Genomic DNA, 18,402 nt, shown 5'->3' with positions numbered 1-18,402 from the left:
GTGTATAGCACTGTGGACAATATTTAAGATTTAAAAGCAGTCTCCAACTTATTCAAGTTCTTAATTTGTGGAATATACGTATTTCTTCATTCATACATTCACTCCACAAATGTTCAGGGTCTACTATGCACTAAACACCAAGGACAGGGAGATGTCCTATCTTTCATGGCTGTGTCACAATAATTTAAGATGATACAAATCATCCTTTATACAATATGGTCAGTATTTTTAAATAATAGATATTATTCGCTTGGGTACATTGAATGCTACCACAGGCAAGAAAGCATCTGATTGTAAAATTAACACCTTCATAGTTGATGTTTTAAAGCAGTGGTCCCCAACCCCTGGGCCGCGGACCGGTACTGGTCTGTGGGCCATTTGGTACCAGTCTGCAGAGAAAGAATAAATAACTTACATTATTTCCATTTTATTTCTATTTGTCTGAACGATGTTTTATTTTTTTTAAATGACCAGATTCCCTCTGTTACATCCATCTAAGACTCACTCTTGACACTTGTCTCGTAAGTTTGACAATTATATTTAAAAATACCACAGTTTTGCCCTGGCCGGTTGGCTCAGTGGTAGAGCATCGGCCTGGCATGCGGGAGTCCTGGGTTCGATTCCCGGCCAGGCACACAGGAGAAGCGCCCATCTGCTTCTCCACCCCTCCCCCTCTCCATCCTTTCTGTCTCTCTCTTCCCCTCCTGCAGCTGAGGCTCTATTGGAGCAAAGTTTTCCCGGGCACTGAGGATGGCTCTGTGGCCTCTGCCTCAGGTGCTAGAATGGCTCTGATTGCGGCAGAGCGACGCCCCAGATGGGCAGAGCATCGCCCCCTGGTGGGCATGTCGGGTGGATCCCGGTCGGGCGCATGCGGGAGTCTGACTGCCTCCCCATTTCCAACTTAAGAAAAATACAAAAAAATACCACAGTTTTTACGCCAGTCACATAATTTTATTTTGTGCATTTATCCATCCCACCCTAAAGACCAATCCGTGAAAATATTTTCTGACATTAAACCAGTCCGTGGCCCAAAAAAGGTTGGGGACCACTGTTTTAAAGCAGCATCTGTGACTTTCAGGTGCGGTCCTGGGTGAAGGGAGGAGAAACAAGAGACAGTACTGGTGGTTGTAGTCTGTTTCCACTCAAAGGACCTCATCCAATCCAATCCTAGTCTTATAAATAGGATTCAGAGGACAAGAGATGTTAAATATTCCCGACCACCCAACTAAGGTTGAACAAACTTTAATCAGGCTTCTCTGAGCACCCTTTCAACAGGCCGCATCTTTAGGCCCTGTCTTAGACCTACCCAGCCAAGTTTTAGCAAGAATCCCACTAAGTGAGTTTAGAAAGAATCCCCACCTTGATACCTGGTCCCACTGGCCTGCCTTTAGCCAGCATCTTTTGAAGCCTTTTAGAAAGAATCCCCTGAGCCCCTCATTCGGCTCATTGGTTATACATCCCAGCTGTCTATCCCATTTGCATATTTGGAGTAGAGATAATCTCTCTCCCCTATTGTGGCAGTCTTGACACCTATTCATAGTCATAAATAAGTTTTCCTAAGTGTTTGTTTTAAAAATGAAAGAATATATTTTTCTTTAGTAGGAGGGATGGTACAGAGGCTGCAACCTAAGTCTCCTGACTCTCTAGACCCCCATAAAGACCCATGTGTGTCTAGTCTGCATAGAAAGAAAGCCTCATGAAATAGCTGAGTGCCACATCACCCAGGAGCAGGCAGTAGGCTCCCAGGAGTAGGGTCATGGTCTGGCAAAAAATACTGTATTCTGGCTTTTTATTTTATTTCTTCACTTTTGTGCCCACTCTATCAGGCTTTCCCAGGTCTCTGTGTCTAAAGGACTAAAACTCAGAGGCTATAAACAGAGGCACCATCAAATCGACTGTCTTCAGACCAGTTGCTCATTTTGACCATTATTATGGTTCATCCCGCCAGTCTCTCCCCAGGGCTGAGGCAGCCAGGGCTGTTTGCTGAAGGCTCTGCACTCACTCAGCCGGCACTGGTGCCCCCTGCCCGCTCCAGGCCTTGCTCAGCCTCATGGAACATGTGACTCACAAGCAGACACTTGACTAGAAGAAGAAAGGTCCGCTGTCTGGTGAAACAGGGACAGGGCAGGACATGCAGGGCTAGGCTGTGGGTACACTCCACTGGGTAGGTGTCTCTGGACCACAGGGAGCCTGGGTTCTGTCCCACGCTGGACCATCCATGATTTCCATGGAAGGAGATCCCCAAGCTGCCAGGCTCCAAGGGCTCCCAAGGACAGAGACTCCCTGCTGCTCAAGAGCTCCTGATTCCTTTCCTAAACCAAATGATGTCTGGGGCCCTCGGTGAGGGCACCCTCTCTGGCCTCTTGAAGCTTCACTACTCAGAATGGGCACATGGACATGCTGGTCACATGTGCTCCTGTCCTTGACCTTTTCCTCCTCTCCCCTCTACCAATACCATGAATTCCTGGGGCTATGATATTGCCATGGAGACAGAGTGGCGAGATGCTATGGATGGCAGGTAACTGCCCAGGGATAAAGAGATAGAAGCCAGAGAGGCTGGGAGGCCTGGCATTCTGGCTGCTCAGGGAGCTGGTACAGGCCCCAAGCCAAGCCCCAGACTAAGCCTCACAGGCCTCAAATCCCAAAGCTAGGCTGGGACAACAGCTCTTTGGAAGTCCTCTGTATCTCCTTCCTTCACAAGCCCCCCGCTCGCATGTGTCACAATGCAGGGATACACTTTCCTCACTCAAGTCGTGAAACACATAGTTCCTGAGTACCCACTATGGACCAGGTCATTGGAGGCAGCATCCAAACTGGGAAGCTCCAGAGGGCAGGGTCTGGCAGCCCAGCCGCACCAGGCAGCTCCAGATACTGCATGTTGGCTGCTGAGGCAGAACCACAGGAAGGCGAAGTCTGCAAGGCTGCGGATTCCCATTTGCAGGCACGTGACCCATGCCAGGGGCCCCAAAAGCGTCCAGCACCATCAGCGTCTGCTCTGTCCTCAAGGACTGGCCAACTGAGCAAACTAGCAAGGCTCCCTTGGGGTTTATTATGGAGCCAGTCCCTGCTAGCCTCTGTCTGTGAGGACCTAGCTCTTCCCCCTTCTCTATGGGGAGACCTCACACCTCCCTTCCTCCACACCTAGCAAAGATGAACTCGGGGGCAGGAGCTGTGAAGCCCTCCTCACTCTGCCTCCACCTCCTCACATCACAGGGCAGTAGTAAAAGGACTTTGGAGAGATGCATTCTGCAAAGTCAAGCCCTGTCTAGATGCAGGGGTTGTTACTATTACTGCTCTTCCTTGGTGGGGACCATGGGTCCTAAAGGCAGACTGGAGTCCATGAGAGAAAACATTGCTACGTAGGAGGTACACTGAGAGTTGCGAGATTTGGAATTTTGTCCTGTCTCTGCCCCCAGAGACCTTGGATAATCCTCTTGGCTTACTGGAGACTCAGTGTTCTCATCGGTGAAATGTGAACAATGGACTGAGGATCTGACACGGAGGTGGCATGTGATAAATGCTAGCAGAATGAATGTTGAGTGAAAAACTGAATCCCTGAGTTTCTGGCAGTTACATAAAGCGCTTTATATTAGCACCCAGCCTCCACCTTCACTAGGCCTAAGCCCAAGTGCTGCAGGAACCCAGGTTCCCCTGGGCCGCCCCTTTATGGAACACTCAAGTGACTCCTGCCATGCTCTCTGTTTCTCTGAACTCCCGTGGCTTTGCCTCTTCCTAACCATAGTGCCAGAGGTCAGGGCATCCTCTTTAATCCTGAGCTCCCGGACATACTAATGGCTTTCTTTCCTATCCTGGTTTGCCTTCTAACTCAGGTATTAAAGTTTCAGTAAGTGGACAGCTGCTCCAAGAACAGGTGCTGGGGAGGGAAATGACCCTGCCTTGGAAGAGGCCAAAGATGCCCACAGGGACCAGGAACCAGGGAGCTCCTGCAGTGGACTGAACGGTGACTCTCCCCACCCACCAAATTCAGGTCCACCCACAACCCAAAATGTGACAGTATTTAGAAATAGGGTGTTTGCAGACATAATTAAGGATAATTATTAGATAGTTAAGGGTTGATATGGGGTCATAATTAAATTAGGGTGGGTCCTAAGTCCAATAGCACCCTTATAAGGAGAGGAGTCTGCCCAGGAGGTGGCATAGTGGATAGAGTATCGACCTAGGACACTGAGGACTCAGGTTTGAAGCCCTGAGGTCCCCAGCTTGAGCGCAGGGTTTTTGGCTTGAGCGTGGGGTCATAGATATGACCCCATGGTCCCTGGCTTGAGCCGAAGGTCACTGGCTCAGCTGGAGCCCCAGATCAAGGCACGTATGAGAAGCAATCAATGAACAACTAAAGTGCCATAACTATGAGTTGATGCTTCTCATCTCTCTTCGTTCATGTCTGTCCCTCTTTCTCTTTCTAAAATAATAATAATTAATAATAATAAAAATAATTATAAAAGGAGAGAAGACAGCGACACAGGGAGAGAAAGGGATGTGAGGATGGAGTGGATGTGAGGGTAGAGACAGATTTGATGTGATGCTGCTGCAAGCCAAGGAGAGCCAGGAGCCGTGAGCCTCTGGAGGGAGCACAGCCCGTGAGCCTCTGGAGGGAGCACGGCCCGTGAGCCTCTGGAGGGAGCACAGCCCTGCTGGCACCTCGATTTCAGACATCAGGCCTCCAGAACTGAGAGAAGAGAAGTTTCTGTTGTGTAAAGCCACCCAGTTTGTGCTACTTTGTTACAGCGGCCCTGGAGCACACTGCTCCTACAGTGAGTAGTGTGTAAGACTCCCAGCTGCCAGCTCTGCAGAGGTCTGCTCCACTTCCCCTCTCCCTGTGGAGACTCTCCTGATGTCCTGGGGTTAATTCACAGGGTTCACAGGCATACTGTGCCTATCACATTTAGGAGCCAAGTGAAAGTGCTTAGACAGAAAGGCAACGGGCATTTCTTTCTCCAGGGTGACTGCCTGCCATCTGGTTCCTTCAGAATGGAGGGACCCAGATCCATTAAGATGCAGCAGTTACTTATTGACAGCCTACTACCTGCCAGGCGTGTGCTCCGTGTAGGGCAGGGGGGCCACTCCTTCTTTTGTCCTCTGCTTGCTGCCCCGTGCTCAGACCTGATGAATGAGTTATCAGTGCACCTTATTGTGTTATTATTAGTGACGATAATATAGTCTCCAAAGGGCTTCTCCATGTCACTTACTATACTGAGCACTAACTTGCCTACAACCTGCATTTCTCTGTGAAAAATGGGAATGTTAGTGGCTTTTCTCAAAGCTGTGAGCTCCTCAAAATATATAAGAACCAACTTGCTCCTACTTTAAACTTCACTTTTCCTGTACTTATCTGAATTTCCCAGGCAATAGTGTAATAAAGGTCACCAAATCAGCAATTTGACCTAGAAATGGGAAGAAAGGACAAGAGGATGAGTTCTAAAGCTGGATAAACTGGGGGAACTTTCAGTAAAGCTGTCTGAGGTCAAGCGGTGTAGCCAACACCATCTCTGGCTCTCCGTGGTTTGGCGCAGGGTTTGGTGCAATAGGAAGTGGGCTGGGTCACAGGGAGGCCTGAGGTTTGGGTCTGGTCCTTCTATGCAGCCATGAGACTCTAGATACATTGCTTACTTCTCTGGGCATATTCTCATCTCCGCGTGACAGAGCTAGTCTAGGTCCCCAAGGTGCTGTGAAGCCTTGCCACACTGGGCTCCCTCCAGGGAAGTCACTTTTAGATGAACATCCTAGCCTGCCTCAGCCCTGTGGGGCCTCCCAAGGACATGCAGAAGGTTCTCTCCTACCTACTCTTCCTCTAGTCCTGCTCTGCATCATTTCTCCAGCAAGGCTGCCTCTGTGATTTAAAAAAAAAAAAGTCAATTGAATTATTCCTTGACTTAAAGCCCAACCCTTCAAAATGGCTTCTTGTTGCCCTTCAGTCCCCTCCACAGGGCTGCAGGGTCCGTAGACTGGCCCTGGCTAAGCCTCTGGCCTCACCTTGTACTATTCCCCCACCACCTCAAACTCCACTCTGTAGCACTCAGTTACTTAGACTTCCTTGAATGCTCCCCGCCATAACCTGTGGTTGGCAACAGCACAGTGTGCTAGAAAGGGTGCCAGGGCAGAGCCAAGTTCTAGTCCAGCTCTGCCACTCTCTTGCTGTGTGGCATTGGGTTCTTCTAAGGGTAACACTCTAGGAGTCAGGTCCCATCTTGTTGAATTTCCTCATCTGCAATGTCTTCCTTCCCTCTAGAAGAGAGAAGGTAAAATTTGGGAAGAAGCCTGTCCAGGTGGTGGTGCAGTGGATAGAGCATTGGACTGGGATGTGGACGACCCAGGTTCGAGACCCCTGAAGTTGCCAGCTTGAATGCAGGCTCACCTGGTTTGAGCAAGGCTCACCAGCTTGGACCCAAGGTCGCTGGCTCGAGTAAGGGGTTACTCAGTCTCCTGAAGGCCCACCATCAGGGCACATATGAGAAAGCAATCAATGAACAACTAAGGTGTTGCAACGAAAAACTGATGATTGATGCTTCTCATCTCTCTCCGTTCCTATCTGTCTGTCCCTGTCTGTCCCTCTCTCGGACTCTCTCTCTATCTCTGTAAAAAAAATAATAAAAAAATAAATTAATTAATAAATAAAACAAAACAAAAAAAATTTGGGAAGGATATGTAGACATTTTTATGCCTCCCAATAGTAATAAAAATAATGATAGTGAATGTTTATTTAGAGCTTACCATGTGCCAGAGACTATGAAATAAGTGTTACGGTTTTCTATTTTATGGAAGAAAAAACCTGAATTTCAAAGGGGTCATAGTAACTTGATCAAGGTCACATAGCTGATCATTGGCAGAGCACAGACCTGAACATACATCCATCTGACTTCCAAGTTTGTCATCTGAGTCACTTTGTTACACTGAATAGCCACCTATGCAGGGGGTGGTGTCACATGTTTTAGAAGTGATTTTGAGAAAGATAGTTCAAATTGTTAATTGCTTTTGAAGGGTCTTAGGTAGTAATATCTACACCTTTTTAAAAAGTACTATGTAAACTTTCTTTTATTAATATTAAGTTGAATTTATTAGGGTGACATTAGTTAATAAAATTACATAGGTTTCAAGTGTACTGTTCCATAATACATCATCTGTACCAAGTCAAGTTTCCTTCCATCACCATTTATCTCCCCTTTCCCTCCTGTAAGCACCATATTGTTATTTGTGTTTATGAGCTACTTTTTCTGCGCTTAATCCCTTCACCTTTCATCTAGTCCCCCAACTCTCTTCCCTCTGACAGCTGTCAGTCTACTCTCTGTGTCTATGAGTCTGTTTCTATTTTGTTCGTTAATTAGATTCTACATATGCATGAAATCTTGTCTTTCTCTATCTGGCTTATTTCACTTAGCATAATAGTCTTTGGGTCCATTCATGCTGTTGCAAAGGGTAACATTTCCCTGTTTTTTATAGCTGAATAGTATTCCATTGTGTAAATGTACCACAGCTTTTTTGTCCACTCATCTACTGATGGGCACTTGGGCTGTTTACAGATCTTGGCTATTGCAAATAATGCTTCAGTGAACACAAGAGTGCATATATTCTTTGAATTAGTGTTTCATGATTCTTAGGATGTATTTCCAGAAGTGGGATAACTGGGTCATAAGGCAGTTACATGTTTAATTTTTTGAGGTAACTCCATACTGCTTTCCACAGTGGCTGCACCAATCTGCTTCCCCACCAACGGTAGGGTTCCTTTTTACCCACATCCTCATCAATACTTGTTTGTTGATTTATTGATGATAGCCATTCCAATAGGTGTGAGGTAATATCTCTTTGTGGTTTTAATTTGCATTTCTCTGGTGATTAGTGACAATGAACATCTTTTCATATGTCTATTGACCATTTGTATGTCCTTTTTTGGAGAAGTGTCTATTCTAGTCTTTTGCCCATTTCTTAATTGACTTTTTTTTTTTGGTGTTGAGTTTTATAAGTTCCTTATAAACTTTGGACATTAAGCCCTTATCAGATGTATCAGAAAATTTTTATCTGTACCTTTTAAACTAAGGATCAGCCCAATTCCCCAAACTTTACATCCCAAATTCAAAACAAACTATTCAGGGCTCCAAAGATAATGCCCAACAATTGCCCCATTCTGTTTGTCTACAGGCCCCCAGGTTAACCTGGACCAACACATCTGCATCTGTTTCCTTGACAGCTCCCCCAACACCTTCTTCTCCATGGGCATGTCTGACTGAAGCAGGCTTTCCCTAGTCAACATACCCTGACCCCCACACCCTACAACAACTATGAAGAATGTCCAGCCAAACTAGAATGTACCTAAGCAGAGAGTGCTAACCAAAGATAAAAGAGAAGGTCTGAAGCCTCTCGCTGACCCACTCAACCTGTGGAGGATGCCTCAGCCACTTCCAAACACTCCTGTTGGGCTCCAAGTAAGTGCGGCCATGGGGAAGTAAGCCATCACTCACCTTCTCACTCACCCTCCCACTCACTCACCCACTAGTTCACATTAATTTAAGTGATGAGCAATTGTTCAGCATCATTTGAGGTTATAACAATTTCCAGAGAAGTAGGAGACAAACTCTGTATTAAGGAGCTCTCTTTCTAGTGGGGAAGACAGTCATGTGCAATTGGAAGACTGGCATTAAGCACTGAGATGGCCACATAAGAAAGGACCACAGGAGTGGTCCTAAGGCAGCAGCTCCAGCACTTCCAAGCCCCATGAGCCCAGGCAAGTTTCACATGAACTCTCTAAGCCTCAGGGGCCACGTCTGCAAAACAAGAGTTATTACAGGGGTTGGAATGACCAACAGGGATAGTGTACGTGAAAGTGACTCACACACCAACAAGATTACTACCACCTCATGGGTTTTGAAAAATTAAAAGGGAGTTCCAAATGCAGAGTATTATTACTATCCTATAAAGAACAAGACAGTTGTTAAAATACTTATAAATGTATGCAGACTGGATGATGCCTGCCCCTCGCCTTGAATGCTCTTTTCTCTGATATCTCTGCATCTCTCATTCTTACACATCCTTTAAGTTTGCTCTCAAATGTCACTTTCTCAGTGAGGTCCCTCCTGTCTACCCTATTCATAATGCAAACTTCCTGCTCTTTTCACCCCTCAGCATGCTACCTCATCGATCTCTAATAGATTTTTTTCTCTTCCCATGTACTTATTGCCCACTAACACACTCAGTAATTTACTTTTACATATTTATTTTTATCATCTCTTTCCTCCCACGAGAGCGTGAGTTCCAAGACAGCAGGGATCTTTGCTCTGTGCCATGATGCATCTGCCACCAAAATCAATGCCTAGTATATAGTAGGTGCTCAATAATACTTATTCAGTGAAATAATTAAGAGAAAGTGCACACCAAAGGGCTGCCATGCCAGAGGGCTTTCGGAGAAGAGTGCGGGAAGGAAGGGCACAGAAATCAGTACCCAGGGCTGGGAGGATGATGGTTGAGAGGCTCATGAGCGCAATGTGTGGAACATGAGCACTCAGGGTAACAATAACAGAGGGCACCCCCTGAAACTCACGGAGGCAATTTTAGTCCAGTGAGAGAAATTCATCTTTATGGATAGTGAACAGATCCCATGTCGTTGTAGAAGACGGGTTTGGAAAACTTCATGAAGAATAATTTCAGAGTGTATATTAGTTATCTACTATTGCACAACAACTTATCCTCAAACCTAGTATCTTAACACAACAAAAATATATTGTCTCACAGTTTCTATGGGTTAGGAATTCAAGCATCTTGATCGGTGGTTCTAGCTGAGGGTCTCTCAAAAAGGTTATATAGAGTTGAGACCTTAACATTGGCCCTAATCATTTGAAGGCTGGTCCAGGGAGGAGAGAGATACTTCCAAGATGTTCCATTCACATGGCTGTTGGCAGGACACCTCAGTTACTTGCTGTGCAGACCTTTCTAGAGAGCTGCTCGGGTGTCCTTATGACATGGAAGCTGGCTTTTCCCTTTTCCAAGAAAGAAAAGGGTAGACATCATGATATCTTCTCTGACCTATCTTTGTAAGTCGCAATCTGTCATTTAGGCATTATGCTATTGGTACACAAGTCTTCAGGTCTTCCCTATTTAACATAGGAGGAAATTACACAAAAATATGAATACGAGAAAGTAGGAAGTAGTAAGGGCTATCTTGGGGGCTGGCTACCACAGCATGTAACTAAGGAAGGATTCAGGATGTGCGGAGGGCAGCATGGTTCTATGGAGAGCAGTCATTACCTGCCACCATCTACTTCCAGCACACCAGAGAAGACTGGCCAGAGGGCAGACTTTGTGGCACTAGTCATGCAGAGTGACCCAGGCCCTCAGCTGTACACATTCTCAAGGGAAGATGTGTATGGAAATACCTTTGGAGGGCCTGACATCCTCTTCCTGTGACCCTGGACCTGGTTTCTACTTGTCAATATGCTTCTCATGTTGACCCTGCCACAAATGAATGTCAGAGCTGAGGGAGCTCAGAGACCAAGAGAGGAATGCCTACATGACCTGACGAAGATGACCAGGAAACAGAACACCTGCCACACCCTCAGAAATCTCCTACCTTCGCTGGACAGCAAGCTTTTGGGAGTGGTCAGTAGTAGCTGCATCAGTTAGGAAAGAGTGCTCCCCAAGAAAAGATTCACAGAAAAAGAAAAAAAACCAATGTCAGGAAATAGCTTTCAGGGTAAGAGAGTCCTAGAAACAACTGTGTCCATCCCTTTCTCAGGCAGGACCAAAACTCAGACTTCTCAGACTTCATCCAAAAAATAGGTGGCATTTACTCCTGCCATTATTGACCCCAAAAGATGTATTTCTACCAGCCTTGGGGATTTTCTCAGAGTGAGGTGTGTCGGCCCTCTCAACACAGGGGAAGAAAGACAGCTCCTTATCCTTGTGCACCAGTACTTTCTTATTTCTCATTTTTAATTAAAAATGGGTTGTGCCCGAGTGCATCACCTCATGTGACAATGCCAATCAAGAAGGCTCCAACCACAAGGAGAGATGAAGGACCCGGAAATCCAGGAAGAGAAATGAGGCTGTGCAAAGCTGTCACTGTGCAGACTAGTGTCCTTTCTTAGCTTGAGTGTGGTAATATGGGAGTCCCGGACCTGGTTTTAGTCACTGGGCTACTTTAGACCGCCCTGCCGTTTGCGTCTCCATCCCACCTTGTGGTTATTGTTGGATTCCAAGTGGCCCAACGAGGGAAAGGCGTTAGAAATGAAGTTACGTTTGTTACATGCTATATAACTGCTTCCTCTTCTTTCTGTTACCCCAGCAGAAACATCACTAGCAATTTCCCAGAACCCTTGGTCTGGGAAAGTGTCTCAGTCACAGACTTCCTTAGAAGGGCTGTTGGACAAGTGGTCCCGCTCACCAGTCCCTCGATCACTGGTCTCATCATCTCAACAGCCAACATTTATCATGCACTTGCTGTGTGCAAGGTACTGCAACCTGAACCCCCTTGCTCAAGATGAGTAAGAGCTTCTTCTGACTCACTGAGGTGAGTGTGAAAACTGTAGTTCAGATAAGTGGAGAATGTAAGAAAGAAATGGAAGCATGGATTCTGTAAAAAGCTTTAGAAATGCACTTAATTTCAGAGATGTAAAATCAGGTGCTGTGCTTGTGCAAAAAGAAAAAAACTAAACATGTTCTCTCAAGTTTCTTAACAATAATCATCATTATTGTTAGCATTTATGGGGTGCTTTTTAAGGACTATTTCAAATCTCTGGTGCCTATTGGCTTACACCTTAGAATACTATGAGGTCAGTATTACCATCCCACTAATAGATGAGAAGCCCAAGGTGAGGGAGATTAACCAGCTTGCTTAAGGGAACAGAGTGAGTAAATATTAAAGTTGAGATTCAAATTCTGGCCATCTAATTCCAGAGCCCACAGGCTGAGCTATCATTCTATGTTGTTTTTAAACAGTTTAAATAAGCGACCAAATGCTGTAAAATGTCATTTAAAAAATTCACAGTGAGGTCAGAAGTCTCCTTGCTTAGTTGACCCTGCCTCCCTCCAGTTCCTGCCTTCCTCCTCTCCAAGCACATTGCTTGCTGAGGCTTATTCCTAGTGCATTTCATCCAAAGGGCCCAGATCCAAGGACAGAACATGTAGATTTTCCTCAACTTCAAGAATCCCAAGAAGTTATTCCATCCATCCTTCACCTCTGCTGTCTCCTCCTTTCCTGGTATGTTGAGCAATATTCTCTGTCACTTCAGTGGATAAAAGAAAGTACGTTCTGTGTGCAACCTACCCAGCTCAGAGAGAGCTATGGCTTTAGCATCAGTTTGACTTTGAATCTCACCCTGCATATTAGCCCTGTGACCTTGTGCAAGCCACTTACCTCTCTAAGTCTATGCTTCTCCTTTGTAAAATGGGGGTAATAATGGTGCCAACTTCATAGAGTTGTTGCAGGATCAGGAGTTGAAATAAAAAACACATGTCAAGTGCTTGCACACAGCAAGTGCATAATAAAGGCTGGCTGTTAGGATGATGAGACCAGTGACGGACAGACTGGTGAGCAGGACCACTTGTCCAAAACAGCCTTTCTAAGGAAGTCTGTGAGTGAGCCACGTTCCCAGACCAGTGGTTCCCAGGGAATTGCTAGTGATGTTTCTGCCTGGGGTAACAGGAAGAAGAGGAGGCAATTATATAGCACATAATAAAAATCATTTCATTTCTAATGCCTTTCCCCCACTGGGCCAATTGGAATCCAAACAATAACAACAACGCCTTGTTATATGGAGAATGAGAAGGGCAGGGGCAGTCTAAAGGAGCCCAGTGATGATGAACAGGCCCACTCACTTTGGCTCCCAGATATCTGCAGGGGAGTGTCCTTAGGGCCGTGGCTGCATTCTGTACACCAGGCCTAATAGTGAATTGCAGATCCCTGGAGGGCAGGTCTGTCAGGCTGGTTGGGGCCTATGGACAGGGCCCTGGGGGGTGATGCTGCAATGACTTCATTCACCATCTGTGTCTGGGAGCAGGCTGACATCACTCAGAGGGCTCCAGGGATGCCAGGGTCCTCCCACCACCCCCTCCACATCACTGCAGACAGCAAAGAATTCCCATCTCCTCCTGGAAAAAGATACCTATAGGTGCCATCAGATTGACAAAACTGTCCACATTGCACTAAGCCAATGCCCAATGCCTTGTATGTGCATGCGTAACATCATCCCCTTTCTAGGGCCTCCATGAGTTTGCTTCTTAGCTCCCACCCCTGTTCACTGCCCCACAGTCTCCCAAAGACTCCAGGTCTCAGGCTTTGGGACACTGCAGCAGCATAGCCTCTGCCATCCAGGGGAGGGAGAAGTCCCCAGTGTGTCATCTTTGCCTCTTCCCTGCACTCTGGAGCCAGCAGGGGCCTCTGCTCCTCCACAGAGAAACATTCCCTTGTCTCCTAGGGAGAGAGGAGGCTGCACTTTCCCAGGAGACATCCCAGCTGCCAAGGGTGTTCATTTAACCCACTTATAAAATTGAGGTGAAAGGGGAAAGAAGAGGGAATGTGTGCAGACCAGGAGGGCAATTTTCTCTCCTTTCTCTGGACCCAAACAGGAACAAACCAAGGGGCTAAATCTCCACCCACATTACTGACACTATAATCAAGCTATTTTCCAAGCCTGTGCACTTGTATAATGTGATTCTATTTTTAAAAATCTTCAATTGCATTGGCGATGGCAACAGGTGAGACGCAAGGTGTACTAAGACTTGATTCCAATACTGTTAGAGTATTCTAAAATATTGGAGGTAACAGTCTCCCACCCAGAATTGGTAAACATGCAACTTGCATGCACACCCTTAGTGGCTCCATTTAGTATCCTGGAGCGCTGATACATAATCCCAAAGCCAAATAACTGAGTCCTCCCAGGGCTATAAGATGCCCTACTGGAAGTGAGGGGAAGGGAAATGCCATGCTGGGGTTCAGCTAAACAAGAGATCACATCCAGGGAGGCTGTCTGCTGAGAAGTTGAACCAAAGTGTACCCTATGTGGTTTCCAAGCACTTCCTAGGTGCAAGATGTTTTCTTGCTAAGCAGAGCTCCTGATAAAATGGAGATGCATTGGTTGCTGAGCCCAATCCGATACTCTGAAACTAGAAAAATTACCCACTCTTTTATGAGAGAATTTTAATAATGGGAAAGAGACCACCATATTTCTTGACTAAAGAAAAAAGCTTCCTTGATTGGGGTCTGGGGCATCCAGGATGACCATGGAGGAACCGAAATAATCTAATGGTAAGATGTCCCTGGGGAAATGGAACTGACTGGGCAACCATTCTAAGTTTTTTTTCAGGACTTCAAATCATAGGTCATATGATTTGTGATAGACAATCTGGTGCTTGGGGTCCTGGTGTTATAAAACCTCAACTTTGATTCCTCTCTCCCTTCCTGGGTTCTGAAACACTTTCACTGATGGAGATTCATAGGTATTAAGCCCTAAGGGCGAAAGAAATGGAAGGTGGAACTTCAGAAAATATGAGTCACTGGAAAGGGCGGGGCTGGCTCAAGGAAGTCTCATCATTCTCATTCTCTATCTCCCCCATCCCATGCTATCTGCACAGCCCTGCTTCTTCAACTCCAAAATAAGACTCCTGTTTGTAGGGAAGATGGAAACAGCTGTTTACAGGCCAGGTCTACATGCCTTTCCCCTCACACATGTTCACCCAGATAACAGTGACCTCAGACCATCTAAATTCAGCAGATCAATCCCAGGTATATAAGAGGCCATATTTGATAAACACCCCTGACCTCCCTTTGTTTCCCTGGTAAAGAAGGAAGAAAAGAACAGAAGGGTTTCTCTCAAGTTCATATTGTCCTGCAATATTGCATGTTCTAGACAAAATAAATAAATAAATAATGTAACCCTGCATGTGAAGGCAGAAGACTGGCCCACAAGCATCATTTCAGACTTATCCAACCCTACAAGCTTCCTGGCTTACAGAGCACAAAAACCAAATCAATACAGTCAATATGTCATTGCGAGCTGGGCACGAGCGGCTACCGGCCTTGGGGAACATGACATGCTACTAAGCTGAACTAATTACTCCTTGATATTTCAGGAGCAGTTAGGTTAGCAGATCACAGTACACACATAATGAAAAACAATAATTCCCTCATAATGTGAGGGGAGGAGGAACACACTGCATTGGAACCCAAGGAGGACAGTTAGTATTTACACAGGTCAACCTGAAGCCATATTGAAGACTGTTAAAGTTAAAAATTTGTTTTAGAAGAAAAGTCCAGGAAGATCTTGGGAGAGAGGAGAGAGACTGAGCTGCACTCTTTATTGCAGCAAAGGGATTTAATCAGGGGGATGGTCCCCCACTTAAAAATCTAATATGTATAACTGCAGGACGCAAGGAGGGGGTCGATGAAGATCTTAATTATGTTCCTTCTAGTCACTCAAAGAAGTCAGAACTTTTATGACAGGTGATTTCTTAATCCAGTGTCCACACAAATCACTCAGAAATATAGTTAAAATATACAGTACATTCCTGGGCCTCAGCCTGGGAAGAACCAAAAATAAGCATCTTAACTAGATTCCTGGGTGATTCAGATGCAGGGAGTTCAAACAAAAACAAAAACAAAAAATTGACCTTGGAGAAACGCATCTATGATAAATCAGAATCCCCCATTTTCCAGGCCCTTTCGCACCTCCCATCTCTAGGCTGTGCAGGTAGGAGGACCTCAAAATATTCTCCACTAGAACAAGGCTGGGGCTACCATCGCCCTCACTTGGCTCTAAGTTCAACCTCTCAAACCTCTTCCTTGAGAGATGTTTGGCTTCAGAAATAGCATCAACCCCCCACCCCTAATCACATATGCCAGGAATTTTGAACACTAAGCAAGGAAGTCAAAGGCAGGGGGCTGGGATCCAGCAAAACCCTTACTGATTCTCTTGCAACTGGTCACATGCATCATGGCCTTTCTCTCTCTCTCTCTCTCTCTCTCTCTCTCTCTCTCTCTCTCTCTCTCTCTGTGTCCACCTTCATCAAACAGCAGCAACAGAAGAAAAGATGAGAAGAATGATTCTTTTTTCAAGTGGTCCTAATTCCACAGGAGGAAATTAGGGATAATCAGAGTACATATTTGCATCCAAAGGAGAGAGAATAACTGAAAATCTAGTTCCTGGGGAAGAACAAGGATTAGCCTGAAAGGTTTGTAGCCCGGGCAAATCCAGAAGTGACTGGATCTGCAGAAGAAACTGGAAAGAGATCCATAAAGTGTCATGCACCAACCTCAGGAGTCCCCAGCACAAAAAGTAGTGGGGTGCCAGGTGGGCAACAGTGACTCGCTCAGACAGCTTCCCTGTGGCTGAGAGCACGGATCTGTCTCTGTGGGGCCACAGGGCTGAGCCTAGTGTCCACGATGAAGCCTGTTGTGTATAGACACACACAGCCTTTTCTCTCTGCTCTCCAAAGAGGAGTTTCAAGCAGGCTGCTGGTCGCAGACAAGGAGGGGGACATGCTGTCCCTGGCACTTAGAGCTGCCTCTTGCCTCCGCATCCCGCCCTGCCCTGCGGGGGCTCTGGGCTCCTGGTCCACTTCAGAGCCAGACGGTCACTCTCCGCTACTGCTCCCACCATCAGACTCATTCTCAAATTTAGATGGGTCTGAAATCCCAGCCTCCCACCTGGGCTGGATCTTGAACAGACAGGGGGCGAAGGAGAGCGGCAAATCAGCACCAAGGACAGCGGTCCGTTAGACAGCCGGAAGGTAAAAGTCAGGGCCCGCAGCCCTCCCTGGCTTTAGTCTTTAGACACTGAAAAGTCTCTGGCCACACAAACGCCGAGTAGCCAAAAACCACCCTTCTCCCTCGGGGGTTGGGGGGGTCGAACCCTTGGCCGCGCGCTCTGGCGTCCCGGGCAGAAAGTGCCCTACTGGGGAGGCCGAGAGGCGCCCGCCCCAGCATCCGCGGCTCCGCGGGGAGGCCACCCCCATCCGCCCGCCCGGCCTGAACGAGCGTCCCCGCCCGGCGGCACCGAGGACGCCGAGAGGGAGGGATAGTGGGTGGCCGTCGCGACTAGACCACCCCTGGGGAAGGCTGCCCGACGGAAAGTCGGTGGACAGCCTGACCGCAAGCGGAGTGGTCCGCGCGGACCGCGCCAGCGTGGCCGAACAAACTTCTGGCCCGGCCCGCCGGCCTCCCTGCGAACCGGCCCGGCCCGGCCCGCCCGTCTGTCCCGAGGGCGCTTACCTTCAAGCCATAGGGCGCCCTGGGGCGGAGGCGGCGCAGGCTGCTCCAGGTGTCCGGCTCCCGCCGCATCCACGCGGGGCCGCCCCCACCACCACCACCGGCAGCCGTCTGGGCCGCCGCTCCCTTGGCGAGTGCCTGCTCCCGCCCTCGCCGCGCCGTTAGGAGCCCCAGCGAGCAGCCGCTCGGCCAGCTCCGGCCCGCGGGGAGCAGTGGACCGGCAGCGGCGGGGCGGGGCGGGGCCGGACGCGGGTGGGCGTGTGGCGTAGGGACCGAGCGTGGAGGCGGTGCGGTGCGCGCGGAGGGCCGCCTGCTCCCGCTCTGCTCCTAGACAGCTCCGCGGGGCCCGAGCGCCGCACGGGGCAGGGCGGGCAGGAGCGGGGACGCCCTGGCCACGGGGCGCCAGGGCCCCGCCCCTGGAAGACCCCGCCCCGGAGGACCCCGCCCCGGGAAGACCCCGCCCCGGGACAGGCCTCGCCCCGGGGGCGGGGCAGCCCAGCCTTGCCCGGCTGTGCGCGTGTGTACCATCTGCGTGCCTGAGCTGCCCGGGGCGGCGTGGGGTGGAGGACGCCTCTATCCATGGCTCGGAAGCTGGTCCCAACTGAAGCAGGGACTGAGTGGTCCACTACACGTTCAGCTCCCCGCAGACCCGCAAAATAACAGTCTGTGTGTGCAGGGCTGCCGTGACAAATGTTTCCATTGCTTGCTTCTCTGTTCCTTTCTTTGAGAAGTCAGCAAACAAGGACGTGGAGAGTGGGGGGCACCACCATCCAGGTAGTCACGTGAGCAGGAGAGGTCCAAGGTCCGTTTTCTGACCTCTGCTCTTGGTCAACCTTTTGTTTCTCGACTCTTCAGGGAGAAAGCCTGCTTGGAGTTGACTTCAAACAAAAATTCAATTGCGGGGTTCCAGGTCACCTTTGACTCCATATTGAAGTGGGGGGCGGTAAAGGAGGCGGTGGTGAGGGCTGGGGTCCGTAGGGCTGCAGAGAAATCTCATTCCTCTCCTTTCGCCCTCTCTCCTTCCCTTTCTTTCTTCTTGAGGGATTAATTACTTACTGACTGTCCCCTCTTCGCTGAGCTCTTTCAGATTCTAAGGTCATGGAGAGGAATAAAGCCAGGTTTTTGTTCTCGTCTTGCCAATCCAGAGTGGACACCTCCAAGAACTAGTGTAACATACCTCAGCACCTGCGAGTTAA

General features: G+C 48.0%; 1 protein-coding gene across 2 annotated transcripts in view; it reads right to left on the bottom strand.

The window, feature by feature from the left end:
* DRD2 (dopamine receptor D2) overlaps positions 1-17,429 on the bottom strand; it is a 69,780-nt gene extending 52,351 nt beyond the window's left edge. For both annotated transcript variants that reach the window (XM_066360771.1, XM_066360772.1), the window contains exon 1: positions 17,210-17,429. The gene's annotated coding sequence lies outside the window, so the exon portion shown is untranslated. The remainder of the gene's footprint in view (positions 1-17,209) is intronic.
* Between the last annotated feature and the right edge of the window lie 973 nt (positions 17,430-18,402).

The sequence above is a fragment of the Saccopteryx leptura genome, chromosome 1, assembly GCF_036850995.1.
Source record: "Saccopteryx leptura isolate mSacLep1 chromosome 1, mSacLep1_pri_phased_curated, whole genome shotgun sequence".
In the NCBI taxonomy this organism is placed as follows: domain Eukaryota; kingdom Metazoa; phylum Chordata; class Mammalia; order Chiroptera; family Emballonuridae; genus Saccopteryx; species Saccopteryx leptura.
This window is presented reverse-complemented; position numbering and strand designations above follow the sequence as displayed.